General features: G+C 42.0%; 1 protein-coding gene across 7 annotated transcripts in view; it reads right to left on the bottom strand.

The window, feature by feature from the left end:
* PRDM11 (PR/SET domain 11) overlaps window positions 1-14,571 on the bottom strand; it is an 80,704-nt gene that overhangs the window by 24,308 nt on the left and 41,825 nt on the right. The window lies entirely within an intron of this gene.

The raw sequence follows: 14,571 nt of genomic DNA, 5'->3' as shown, positions 1-14,571 counted from the left end.
GTAAAATCCAGTCCTTCCCATTTCTCTCTTTTCCGCGAGAGACAGAGGCCGGCACCGGATAACTAGGCATATGTGATCTGAAAGGGCTCTTCCTCTCCCTAGTCTCTAAACATTCAAGAGCCTCAGGGTTTGGGCTGGAACCCTGGGTCTTCTGTAAAACTGTCATTATTTCATCATCGCTCATGAATCAAAGTTCAGCTGGGTACGGAATTCTAGGCAGATTAAATATCTGCCTAGAAGTTTCATTTTCTTTCAGGGCTTTGAAGATTGCCAAAAAGGTTACCATAGGTTCTCAGGCAACCTACTGTTAGTCTAATATTGTTCTCTTGTGGATAATCTGTCTATGGTAAATTTTAAGATGTTCTCTTTATTCTCGATTTTCTGCAGTTTCACTATGTGATTTTGAAGTAAAAATGTACTTTAATTCTCCTCATTCCTTGACAAGCTCATTACTTGATGAAGACTTATATCTCTTTTTAAATTCTAGAAAATTCTCAGCTGTTACGCTTTTGAGTACCGCTTCTCAGTCATTTTCACCAGTATCTTCTTGTAGAATTTCTATTAAATATATACGTGTGTAGTTCAATCCATTCTCTGCATCTTTTAACTACCCCTTCATATTTTTCTCTTGCTCTTTCTGAGCAGTGCTCTGGGAAAACATCTCAGAACTCTCTTTCGATTCACTAATTCTCTCTTTGACTCCAGTCCAGGGTTTGTCCATCTGTAGAAGATCTTCCTTTTTTTTTTTCTTCCCTCCTTAATGAGTACTTTGAAGGTAATGAATATTTTTCACTCCCAGAATTTTTAATTGGTTCTTTTTCACATCCATCTTTTCTTATTCTGCCTCTTTTTGTTTCATAATGTCACATTCCTTTTTTTATCTTTTTCTAACAGCTTTATTGAAGTACAATTGACATATAACGTACCGTTTGATAAGTTTTGACAAATATATACATCCATCATCCCAATCAAGATAACAAACATATCTATTACCCCCGAGAGACCCCTTGTGCCCGATCTCTTCCTCCTGCCTCTCTTCATGCCTCCCATCCCCAGTCTACAAGCGACCAGTGACCTATTTTCCGTTACTTTGTATTTCCTAGGATTTTATATAAATGGAATCAAATGGAAGCTAGTTTGTCTTGCTTCTTTCATTCAGCACAATTATTCTGAGATTTGTGTCCATGTGTGTATCATAGTTCATTACTTTGTATTGATGAGTAGTATTCTATTGTTTGGATGTGCCATAATTTGTTTTTCTATCTACTTATTGATGGACATTTGGGTTGTGTCTAGTTTTTGACTATTACAAGTAAAGCTGCTAAGGGAATGCACTTATAAATCTTTGTATAGATATGTATGTGTTAATTTCTCTTGGGAAAATACCTAGTAGTAGAATAGCTAGATCACATTTAACTTTTAAGAAACTGCTAAACTGTTTTCTAAAGTGAATATTTTACATAAAAAAAATTTGTATTTTGCACTGTTTTACGTTCCCACCAGCTGGGTATAAGAATTCCAGTTGGTCCACATCCTTGCCTTGGCACAGACTGCCATTTTTATTTTAGCCATTCTTATAGGTCTGAAGCAGTATCTCATTGTGGTTTTAATTTGCATTTCTCTGATGACTAATGATGTTGAGCATCTTTGATACACACCTTGATATGGACAAATCTCAAAATAATGATGCTGAGTAAAAGAAGCAAGACAATGGCTGGCTTCCATTTGATTCCATTTATATAAAATCTCCTGTTACAATATTAGGTATTGTAACAGAGCCCCTGAATTATAACTGGGCAACTGGCTACCTGTAATAACAGAATACATTTCTTGGAGTTCTCTCTAGCTAAGTTCTGGCTGATAGGATGTAGGTCAAAGTGCCATTTGTTAGCTTCCTGAAAACCTTTTCAAAATACTGCTGATGCATGCCCTTCTACCATCCTGCTGCCTGGAATGCAGATTTGATGGCTGGAACTCTATCTACCAGCTTGGACTCTGAAGATAATCTAAGCATTGAGATAGTGATGAACTGGATCGAGCTTGGTTCCCTGAGCAAATCCATCTCACCAGGCCTAGAATGTGTTTATAAAAGAAAGCATAATTCCTATTTTGCTTGAGCCACTGTTATTTTGAATCTTAGTTACTCACAGTCAAACCTATTCCTCATACGGACCCTAAACAGTTTTTTTAAATCCATTCTTAGAATACTCTACTATTTTTATTTTAATTAAAGTGAATTCATTTGTAATTGACTTTTGGAGGCTGTCTTTTTTAACATTAATTTTCTTCATTTGTTTTGCAGATTTGGTCTGGAGGCTCATCATGTGTAGGAGTCTGTCAGCCCATGTGTTTCTTTCTCTTTCTCTTTCTTGTTTTAAGCAGTCAGCCTAGTTTCATTTTCCACCTGACATGGGGCACTTTTTTTCATATTGCCCTATAGAAGCTAAAAGTCATGGTCACCTCTTCCTGCTGTAGACTAGAGTCCTGTGGGTCTTTGTTTTTACTTTTGTGACCACTTTCTCTTCTCTCTCTCACCCTACCCGCCCCCTGCCCCTCCGTCTGTCTGTCTCTTCTTGCAATAGGTTTGTTGGTAGAGTGGGCTGGGACTCAACGCATGAACTCTCAGTCCGTCTGGATGACAAGCCCCCTTGTCCCCTCCACACACACCTTTTTTTTTTTAATTCTTCCATTTTAATTTTTATTTTTAATTAAATGTATGGGTTGACATTGGTTAATAAAATTTTATAGGTTTCAAGTATACAGTTCAATAATATGTCATATGTATATTGCATCGTGTGTTCACCATCCAAAGTTAAGTTTCCTTCCTTCACACACTTTCTGACTTATACTCTTTCTCTGGATATTCACATCCATTCCAATACTCTCAATTTGTTCATTACTCACAAATTTTTATTTTATGCCCCACTTGTAAATATTGAATTTCCCACATGACATCCTCCCCGCCAGATGTCTCATGGGCACATCAAACTTACTTCGGGCCTCACCCCTAAACCTGTACCTCTCTCATTTCCCCCAGCACAGTATTAGAAACTGCCATCCACTCAGGTTTCAGAAGGAAAGTCACCTCTACCCAAAACCACTGAGTAATGTACTTTAAATGTGTGAACTATATATGGTATGTGAATTATATCTCAATAAAACTGTTGTTTTAAAAGAAGAAGTTACTCTTCATCCTTCCGTCTCTTAACGCCCCCAATATCTAATCCCTCAGCAAGTCTTCCAAATCAGATTTCAAAACGGCTCCTCTCTCCACAACTTCTTGCTTCCACCCTGGTCTCTAAGCCATCATCAGTTCTCTTCTAGACAACTACGAGAGACCCTAACTAACCTCCCTGATGGCATTCTTAACTCTCCATTAATTCTCCTCAAAGCAGCCAGAGGAATCTTTTATCAGCGTAAATCGGATCATGTCACTCATCAGATGGCATCTACTGCACTTCCAATAAAACTCATACTTGGGGTCACAGCCTTCAAGGCCCATAGGACCTGGTCTTGGCTGCTTCCCAAACTTCTCCTGGCCTCTCTCTCCCTCATACTTTTCTGGAGCCACAGTGATCTGAGAGTGAACCCTCACACTGGTCTAGATCACTGCCTACAACCTCTTTTACCCGACTCTTTAAAAAAATAATAATCATGAATAATCACATTTTAAGCATCCGGAAATTATAAATAATGCAGCCGATAGCCTGGTACTCATCAGCTAGAGACAACGAAAATTACCACCAGCCATATTTGTTCCAGACTCCTCCCTCTTCTTGCTTCAAGAAAATACCAGGATGTAGCTGAAGACCATCTCTGCCTCCAACTCATTTTCCTGCTCTCCCTCCCTCCGAGGGTAACCACCATCCTGCAGCTGGTAGGGAACCTCCTCATTTTTACTAAAAACAATGTACAGAACTAGTTTACGTGTTTGTAAAGTTTACAGAAATGGCACCCCAGTGAATATATCCCTTTGCACCCTTTTCCCACTAAACGTTCCATGGCTGGTCTCTCCTTCTGGGTCTCAGTTTCTGTCACCTCCTCAGAAGCAGCTTTTCCTGACCTGAACTTGAAGTAGTTTCTCCCCTGCCACACTCTGACTTCCACATGCCTGTCCCCGACTCGGCATTATTTCTATGACACATCCTAGTATATATTTTTTAGAGACCAAGTTACAGAGTACGTTTTTGTTATTAATGGAGTTTATCTACTTGTCGATTCGGAAACTCCCTTACTAGACCACAGCTGAAGAAGGCAAAGCACATGTATTTTAATTGATACATTAAAGCAGTGGCCTGGCCCAGCTCCCAACACAGCGCATGGCATGTAGTACAATATTGGCTGAATGAATGAATTACTGAATAAAGAATCTTTCAAGGAAAAAGCAAGTTAATAAAAAAAAAATGTATAGAGTGTTACTATTTTAGTAAAAAGGAAGTGAGTGGTATGCTAGGGCTGGCTTGTACTGGCTAACGAGAGACGATCATAAAATTTCTGGAATTTTGTAAACCAGTTGTTAAACCCAGCTGTTATTAAAAATTAAATTACATAAACTTATAATTCAATAAGCTGTATTTTTAAAACGGTAATAAATACTCAAAGATTACCACTTCCTAGTCATTTCACTACATTTTACTATTATCTATGTTCCTGAAGGTACTGGAATCTATTGTATCTGCCTGTACAGTAGAAATACTATATAATAGTTGCTACTGTATATGTCTTACCAACTGCTCATTCAGTAGCTTGAAATCAGCCACGGTGGAAGCATTTGCACCCAAGAAATTGGCATATACATTCCGTGCCACCACCAGCAGGTTATTTAGCATTTACCAGCACCCCACTATGCCTATATTCATATGTGCTTAGACAGTCTGGGAGATACATGTCAAACTCTCAACTCTGACTACCTTTAGAGAGGAAGAAAGAGCAAAGGGGGATGAGGCTTTTGTTTTATTTGTCTATGAGTCTACACTACCTCGTGGTGTAAAACTTTCAGACAGAAAGGGAACACATGCGGCTCAGGCTTTCCATCCCGGGCAGTTACTCCAGGTGATTCTCTAGTCTTCACGGACCCTCCCCTGAAATCTCATAGAACCCTGTCCTTTATCATAATACCAACCATAATCACCCTACAGTATCATTTCTGATTGCTCCTCTGTCGCCTGGGGGAAAAGACAAGCATCTGTAGACCTTGAAGCCAATAGCTGGAGCACCTAGTGGGTGACAAGAGCCATGGAGCCAGAGGAAGTGACTAGAATCTCAGCTTCATCACTTATGAGCGAGTGGCCTTGGGAGGTAACTTTATTGGCCATGCCTCAGTTTCCTCATCTATAAAACAGAGTAAAAACCAACCTTGCATCACTTCTAATGACTGATGTGGAGGGCACTCAACAAATGGTTGTTATTAGCAACAGGGACTGGTAGGATCACGCTGGGCATGTAGACCATGTCACATGTCACTGATGGGCTCGGGCTACCCTAAGTAGAGAGCAGGATACAGGCTTCCAGTCCTGAGACTGAGATGGTCCTGGCCAGCCAAGGCCAGATGCTCAGGACTAAACCCACAGAAGCCTGACCTCCCGGAGCCCTCCCTCACCTTCTCCCTCGAGGTCAACAACTTGGCCCCTCTGAGCTCAGCATTTCTGAGACCAGCCCAAGCTCTGAGCACTGTGATGTGAGGACTTTGATAACCTGGACCTGACCAGAGAAGGTTGATCAGCATGTTAATAGGGTCGCTTAGCCTGGAGAGGAAGAGGTCAGAGAAAGCAGAGCCATCAACAGATGTGAGAAGGACCTCCATGTAGAGGAGGCGGGACCAGGACCAGCATGCACTTTAAAAAACACAAGCCTGAACTCTACACAAGGAAAATGCATGCAGAACTGTCCTAAGATGCATGTTCTAACATGTGGACCAGTCTTACAATAGAATGAGCAGCCTTGTGAGGTGAGCTTCTTGTTACTAGGAGAACTTAAGCGGTAGCTAGATGATCCTCTATCAGGGAGGCTGAAGAAAGAATTTCCTCAGAGTGCAAACCAGTCCTAAATTACCTCTAAAAGTCTGTCTAAAACTAAGATTGTATGATTCCATGTGGACAGATCCTCAGAAAATAATGTGAATGCATGAGTTTTAGCTTCCTGGGTCGCCAAAATGCTATTTCTGACCACGGTAATAATTAATAAAAGCATCAATAATAAGACATCAACGGTTGCCTTTCATAGAGCAATTTCAGGGTGCCGAGTACTCAGAAATACCATCTCATGAATTTTCACAACTCCATGAAGTAGCTATTATTATTATACCCATTTTAAGGATTAGGAAACTGAGTTTTAAGGCTGTTAGGTAACTTCCTGAGGCCACAGAAGAAATGCTGGGGAATCTGGAGTTCATACTCAGGTCCCTGTCAGTGCAGCCCATACTCTTAAGTACCCTGAGAGTGAGGGACCTAATCCACAAACTCCCCTCTAATGATCTTGTCAGAATCAACCAGGAATGTCCTGGAATCCTCTCTGAATGTCCAGCTTTTCCTCTGGTTCGAGAAAATTTGCTACATGATGATTGGCATTTAATAGAGAGGAATATTAGGCTTTGAGACAGAATGTCTGCCGTGATTGAAGGTTCACTGTTGGGCTCCCCTAAATGGCGACATCACCAGGAGACAGGATTTTCAAAAACCTGATTTGTTTGTAACTTTCCAGGAGCCCATCGAATCCATAAAGCATTTCGATTTGCAGCCCTGCACCTCCTCTTAGAGCAAAGCAGTTACAAAAATGATTCATGAAGCCATTCACAAGTGACAAAGTGCTTCCACACATCACATCTCTGATGCTCCTCCCAAAACCCCAAGAGGCAGAGAGCATCACCTCTGTTCTCCAGCTACTTCCCAGTCCAGCAAACGGAAATGCAGACAGATAAAGAGGCCAGCCTGAATGTGAACTTGAACTCTGGCCTCTGCTATGCCCAGAAACATAGAGTGAAGAACACTTAAGTTGGAAGGGGGCTTCTGAGATGATTCAGGCCTGGTTTCCTAACCTGGTGTCCACAGACAGAATTCGGCACGGGAAGAGGGTTCCTCAAAATGTATGCGGCATATTGGTGACTATTGATATATAACTTGCTAGGTGACTCAAAAATGCTCAAAAACCATTATGGAACTCTTCCCCTCCCCATTTAACTGATGATGGAATTGGTACTTCCTTTTATCATTTAAATCTATCTCCTATCAAATTTCAATAAAGCCCTGGAGACCTGGTAAGTGAGGTATGTTTACATGCCATCCCAAAATCTACATCCGGCCTTCACATTCTGTAATTTTACTCACAAATCTCAGCCTTTCTTGAAACCTATGTGAAGCTAACGAGATAATAAAGCTGGCTGGCTGCGATCTGCTCAGCACCTGCTATGCACCAGATGTGCAACAAGCATGAAGGCTCATGATAACCCTCTATGTTCCAGTAGATTGAGCAACCCATTTTATGGATGAGAAAACTAGAGCTCAGAGAGAACGAGTGATTTGCTCAAAGGCACACTTTTACCACAAGTGGTAGGAAAGTCTGAGTCTAGAGCCTACTTAACCATCTTGGACAGCTCTTCCCTTCCCAAGTCCTCGAGTTCTGCCAGGACTAGGAGCCAGTCTCAGGACCAGCCACCCCCTACTCTGAACACACATGGCCTCACTGTTCTTAGCAATGAATCTGGCTGCTGGTGAAGCCGGTGAAGTGGGCCCTGGGGCAAGAACGAACCCTGTCTCTTAGTTATGCTTTACATGAAGGGTGTTGGGGCAAGGATAGGAGAGAGATACCCAGGAGATTCTGCCCATCTGGGAGGCAGCAAAAATGCAAATTCAAATGGGCCCGTGACTGGAGAGAAAATAGATAGAGACAAACTTTCAATATCACGCTACAGATTTGAAGGGTCTTCCAGATTAACATGGCAGAGGGAAGCAGTTGACAGGGCTGATATGAGCTGTTCAGTAGACAACCTGCACATTCATCATGGGCGGCTCTCTCCCAGTAGACAGTGAAATGAATACAAGGTAGAAAAAAAGCAAAGGAAAAAAAACAAAGATCCACAAAACCATTTCTACCCACTAGGATGAAGTGAAGATACCACTTCACATCCACTAGGATAGCTAGAATCAAAAAGGCAGATAACAAATGTCGGCAAGGATGTGGAGAAATCAGAGCCCTTATATATTATTGGTGGGAATGTAAAATGGTCCAGCTGCTCTGGGAAACAGTCTGTAGTTCCTCAATTAAACATAAGAGTTACTGAGAAATTCCACTCCTAGGTATACACCCAAGAAATGAAAACATATACCCGCACAGAAACTTGTACACAAATGTTTATAGCAGCATTATTCGTTATAGCTAAAAGGCGAAACAACCTAACTGTCCATCAATGGTTGAATGGATAAATGAAATGTGGTATATCCACACAATGGAATATTATTCAGCCATAAAAAACGATGCATGCTACAACATGGATGAACTTTGCAAACATTAAGCTAAGTGACAGAAGCCAGTCACATACTATATGATTTCATTCCTATGAAATGTCCAGCACAGAGAAGTCTATAAAGACAGAAAGTAGATTAGTGGTTGCCTAGGACTTAGAGAGGGAGAGGGGAGGGGATGAGGTGGGGTGACAGCTAAAGGACAGAGTTTCTTCTTGAGGTGATGAAAAGGTTCTAAAATTGACTGGTGATGGCTACACGTATCTATGACTATATCATTAAATTACATAATTACATAATGGGTGAAGTGTATTAGGTATGTGACATATCTCAGTTAAGCTGTTAAAAAATAAAATCTGCCAAATATTCATCAGCAGCAATCGGACAAAATAAAAAAGGAAACAATCTTCTTCAATACCATAGGCTTGAAAAGAATTCCCTAGAGAAACAGGAGGTTTCCATACAAGTAGAGAAGACCAAGTTCATTTAGACATTCATGTCCAGGGCTGGAGAGTAGGAGCTTGAGCTTTGGTTTAAAGTTCTGGCCCCACAATTAGTCGTGAAGCCCTGGATAAGTAACCTGGCCCTTTAAGCCTCAGTTTCTCAATCTGTAAAAGGGCGATAATAATACCTATCCTATAGCATGGTTGTGAGGATGTAAAGAGTTAAGACACCCTTTAGTGCCCAATAAACAGCAGTCATTGTGTTATTGTTGTTTTCATGTACCAACCCTCCCTAGCATTTGCTGAGGAACCTCTGGGGTTTAGGGGTACTGAATTAGGATCTAGAGGTGTAGATCAGACAAGACCTCTCCTGGAAGAATTTTCAAACACTAGGAAATCTGAAATTCCCTATTATTAAAGCTAGGACGTTTACTAGAAATTAATGTTTCTCACCCTAGGATCTTTGGATATAGTCTTAAGGTCTGAAAGTTCTAAGAATTTTTAATTCAGTGTTTTCATTTAAAAAACAATATAAGGAATCACCATGAAATGTGTGCTATGACTGAGTTGGGAACTGTGGTAGACTGAATTCCTGGTCCCAGTTCTCTCCCCTTCCTACTGTTCTGGCCAGATGACTCTGCAGTAGACCCTGCCTTATAGGTGGCTTATTACTATAAGCTTATTACTATAAGCCACCTATAAGGCAAGGTCTACTGCAGAGTCATCTGGAGTAGGCTCCTTGATCTTGGATTCAGCCAGGTGATTGGCCAATGAGATGTTAATACACACAATGCAAGCAAAGGCTTGAAATGTGCTGGTGAAGATGAGCTTGCCCTCGGGGGATTCTGCCTTCCCCAGGAGAAGAGCTTTCCAAGGCAGCCCCTGTCCTTTCAGTCTGGGTCCAGAACAAACACATGGAGCACATTTGGTTCCACTGAGAGGAGCCACACTCGCTGGACTGGAGTTTGAGGAAGAGCAGCCCAGCCACTCCCAGCTAAATCAGCCGAACTGGAGTCAACCAGCATGTGCGTGGGCAAGAATAACTCATTGTTGTTCTATGCCAGGGGTCAGCAAACTATGGCCTGTAGGCTAAATCCGGCCCGCCACCTGTTTTTGTATGGCCCATCAGCTAAGAATGGTTCGTACATTTCCAAATGGTTGCAAAGAAATCAAAAGAAGAATATTTTGTCATGTGAAAATTATATGGAGTTCAAATTTCAGAACCCATAAATAAAGTTTTACTAGAACCTGCCATACTTATGGCTGCTCTCACACTATGATGGCAGAATTGTGTAGCTGTGACAGTATACTATATGGTCCGCAAAGCCTAAAATATTCACTGTCTAGCCCTTTGCACAAAAAGTTTGCTGACTCCTGTTCTACAGTCATTAAATTTGTAGGTAGCTTGTTACACAGTAACAGCTGACAATACAATACCAGTTATTATGACTTAACATGAGTCCATGAAAAAAGAACAAACCTAATATATAAACGATGCATTCTGGCAAAGAAAAGACCAAGAAACATCATGGCAGTTCACTAACAAAAGATTTCTCAGTGTTTCAAATAGAGAAAAATAAAGAAAATAAAGATATCACAGGGCACACAAGAGCACAAGAATGTCTAAGGCCAAAGAATCTGTGTCTCAGTCGTCACTACCATATTTATCTTATAAACAGCAACTTAGTTCCAATAAAACATCATCCAACACATCAAGGTGACTTTGTTAATTTAAATTCTGTTGGTTTGTGTAGTTCTTGCTCACTGTATATTTGTGAACCTGTCACGGTGTTATAGTTGTTTAAAAGCTATATGAAAAGTGTTTATTTAGCTTTATGCTTAGACCTTTTTAAGTTAACATCAGAATAAAAGTAATGTAATGTTGGGACCCCGTGAATATTAAAAGTTACCTGAACACAACACAAGTGTAAAATACAATTGCAGTAGAGGTGTTGAGCAGACAAAGAATGAGGGTCAAGTTAGAAGCGATTTTGTATGGCAATATTAAACAGTTCGGAATAGATTTTCATGCTTTACTTTTGTTCCAATATAAAGATTTTGAGAATTACCAACTCAGTTCCAGCCAGGACTGGTTCCCCATCATATTATATTTTGGGGGGAATCTTTGGTTTGCTTTGTGATCCAATAACCAAACCACCAGCATTTATAAAATAGTTAGACAAGTCCGGCACATTTAATGCTTCCGGTATTAAGAGGAAGCTTAGGATGGAAGAACATATGTTTATTCCTAAAAAAAAGCTGATATTGAATTAACAATGTCTTAAGATTCATAACATCTTGGAACAGGAGAAAAGTGGCTTTTTGCTAGCATCACCTTCCACTTTTCCTTCTAAGCACACTCTACTTCTGCTATACTCTATTACCATTCCCGGCTTTCATATTATATGTGTGTCCCTGGGCCTTTGTACATGCTCTGCCCACGGCTTACGATTATGCGTTCCCTCAATTCCCAACTCCGTAGGCCACTCATTTCGACTCATCCCTCAAAACCTAGTGCAGGCTTAGAAGCAAAGAAACCCCAGTAACAATGCACACACCTATTGCCTAGAGATTCTGGTTTCTAAATACCATTTTCCACTAAATTGAATCAGACCTCCTAGGAGAGATGGCTGAAACATCTTTTTGTACCAGTAAGGAAATGCTAAAATAAGAACAAGAAGCCAATCTGAACAAGCTCCCACTGGCCAAATCTCGGGCAATTTAAACATCAAAAAGAATAATGACAAATGGAGTAGAACACAGTGAAGAAGAAAAAGAATTCATGAGTCTATACTGATACTAAAAATAATTTTTAAATGGGGGATAGGTGGAGGAGAAGTTTGACAGTCTTTTTAACAGCAGAATATCAAGTAATAAATGTAGGGGAATGATTAAAAATCATTTTAAGCTGTGACTAATAATTGATACAAGCAAGAATCATCAATAGTTGCTAAAACCATTTGGTAAAAGACAATACAAACCGACATCACGTGCCTCCCGATGTCTACGAGGAGAAAGATACAACATCATCTTTGCCAAAAATCTCTAATCTGAGTCTATCATGAGGAAACGATCAGACAAACCTAAACTGTGGAACCTTCTGCAAACAACTGGCCTGAACTCTTCCAAAGTGTCACTATCACGAAAGAAAAACCAGTGCAGGGGGAACTGTTCTAGAATAAAGGAGACTAATGAGACATGACAACTGAATGCAATGTGCGATGCTTGAGTGGGTCCCGGGGTGGGGCTGGGGAACTAAAAAGTGCATTACTCAGAGCACCTGGGAAAATCTGAACACAGACTGTAGTTGAGACAATATTGTACCAATGGTTAAACTTCCTGAGTATACTAATCACATGGCGTTTATATAGGACAGAGGTAGGCAAACTACTGCCTGCAGGTCAAATCTAGCCCCCATCTGTTTTTATACAGCCTGTGAGCTAAACATGGTTTTTGTATTTTTTTTTAATGGATGAAAAATTTTTTTCATATAATTTCATTTACATGATTTTCAAATTTACATGAAATTCAAAATTTTCACTGTTCATAAATAAAGTTTGATTGGAACACAGCCACACTCATTCATTCACGTACTGTCTGTCTAGGGCTCCCTTTGTCTTAACAAGAGTTGAGTAGTGGCGACAGAGGCTGTATGGCTCCTAAAGCCTGATGTGACTGCATCTCAAACGGTGTGAAAAAAAATAAACGAAAAAGAATGTGTGTGTGCATGTGACGACAGGTATACACAGAAGTATAAAGCAACTTTTATAAAATGTTAGTGATAGGTGAATCTAGATGCAGGGTCTGTGAGTGTTTATTTTACTATTCTTATAACCTTTCTACAGGGTTGGAAATTTACAAAATAGAGAAATCAACATACAAGCATGAAAAGCACTCGCTCGCGCTGGTGCACACGTACATGCCTGACCTGTCTCAAATGTCCTGTCTTTTTTCCTGGACAAACCCATTATTTTTCCCTTCTCTGAGCTCCCCCACACTTGGTAAAACCTGCCTGTTGGCGCTCACCTCTCGTGGCACTGTAAACGCCTGCTTACGCACACTCCCGCCCATCCCAGTTACTGAGGGGTTTTCTGACTCTGTTCTGGAGGGCCTGCCACGAACTTCTGCACATCCAATTTCAAGTTTTAAAATACAGCCTCATCTTATGATGGAAGCCAAGATGGAAAACACCGTGGTACCATTTCGCGTCTGCTTCCCCCCAGAACAGCAGGAGTCTGGCGGGGGGAGGACATGACTGACAGCGGGTGAGCAGTCCCACCACTGTGCCCACCTTATAAGGACCTCCGGGAAGTCTGCTATCCATATCAGTACCCAGAAGGGCCGACCTCCTCAGGAGCCACCTGGGACTTCTCACGTTAGGGACAGAATGCACTGGTAGCTGGCCAGGCTCAGCTTTTCCCACAGGCTGCCAGATTTGGACCCCATGTAGCTAGAAGTGCACACAGTGGTCATTTGGGTATATATTATGAGCCTCATTCCTGGCTCCTTCTAGGGCCTCCGCCCTTGTTTTTCTTTCTTCTCTCTCTCTCCTCCAGTTTTAATGTGCTATCATGTTATATTTTATGTATCCTGCTAGGCTGCTCTAAATCCCTTCTGGAACAAGACTGGGTCTAAGAGAGAAGCTTAAATAGAAACGCTGTGCTAGCCTCCTCTCCTCTGCCCCTTCACCAGACCGTACGGCTGGGCGGCACTCCTCAAGCACCTTGTGCCTGCAGCGTCACCTCCGGCGAGCCGTGTCTGAGGGTGGCCCGGCAACCTTGGCAATGATTTGTGGAGTCTGTAATTGCCAGTGAGATGAGAAAGAAGAAGGAAGGGCCTTTCTTTTCTAAGCAGCCAGTCGTGAGTGCAAAACTCTTTCCAAGGAGGCCAGGCCCTGAGGGAGAGGTGCAAAGTGGAAATGGCCATTTGGTCCATCTAAACCCAAGCCGTGTCCCTACACGGCACTGCACGCAGTGGGCCCAGCTTTTCCACTGGTTGAGGGGAGATGGGGAGGGCATTTGTGCTGGGCAGAAAGGGAGAGCAGAATAAGAGTCAAGCAAGGCCAGGAGGTAGGAACAAGGAGGAGGAGTAAGGGAGGTGGAGAGGAGTGGGAAACGGACCGAGAGCGTGGGTTCCGGAGTTGGACTGCCCAGCGCAGCGACTCGCTGGCTGTTTCGCTGTCTGCGGAATGGCTCACCCTCTCCAGGGCTCGGTTTTCTTGGCTGTGCAGTGGTTAGAACAATATCTGCTTCGCAAGGGCATCGTTAGGATCAAATGAGATCATGATATCAAGTGTGAGCGTGAACCCAGACACAGAGTCAGTGCTCAACACACGTTAACGGCTATGCTTCTTGTTAGCACCACCATCACTTCTCCTGGAGGAGAGCGTCCACGCTGAGGAGTTGTGGAAGGAAATGTGTCATGTTGGATGTGGGCCAGAGCTTCTGAAGGCAGGCAGAAGGTCAAGAAAGGACAACATCAAATATGGCTTCGGGACAGGATTTGACGGATGAATGCAGCTTATTTAGGATGTGGGGCTTCCGGATCCTGGTCCAAAATCAGTGTTGTGGTCCAGCCTACCTTTCCCCCAACCCCGTCACCATTCAGCTGAACCATCCACTGAGACAGACAGAGACTCACTCTCTCTCTCTCTCTTTCTCTCTCTCTCTCTC

The sequence above is a fragment of the Pteropus medius genome, unplaced genomic scaffold, assembly GCF_902729225.1.
Source record: "Pteropus medius unplaced genomic scaffold, Ma_sr-lr_union100, whole genome shotgun sequence".
Lineage (NCBI taxonomy): Eukaryota > Metazoa > Chordata > Mammalia > Chiroptera > Pteropodidae > Pteropus > Pteropus medius.
Note: the sequence above shows the minus strand (reverse complement) of the source record. Positions and strands in the feature narration are given on the sequence as shown.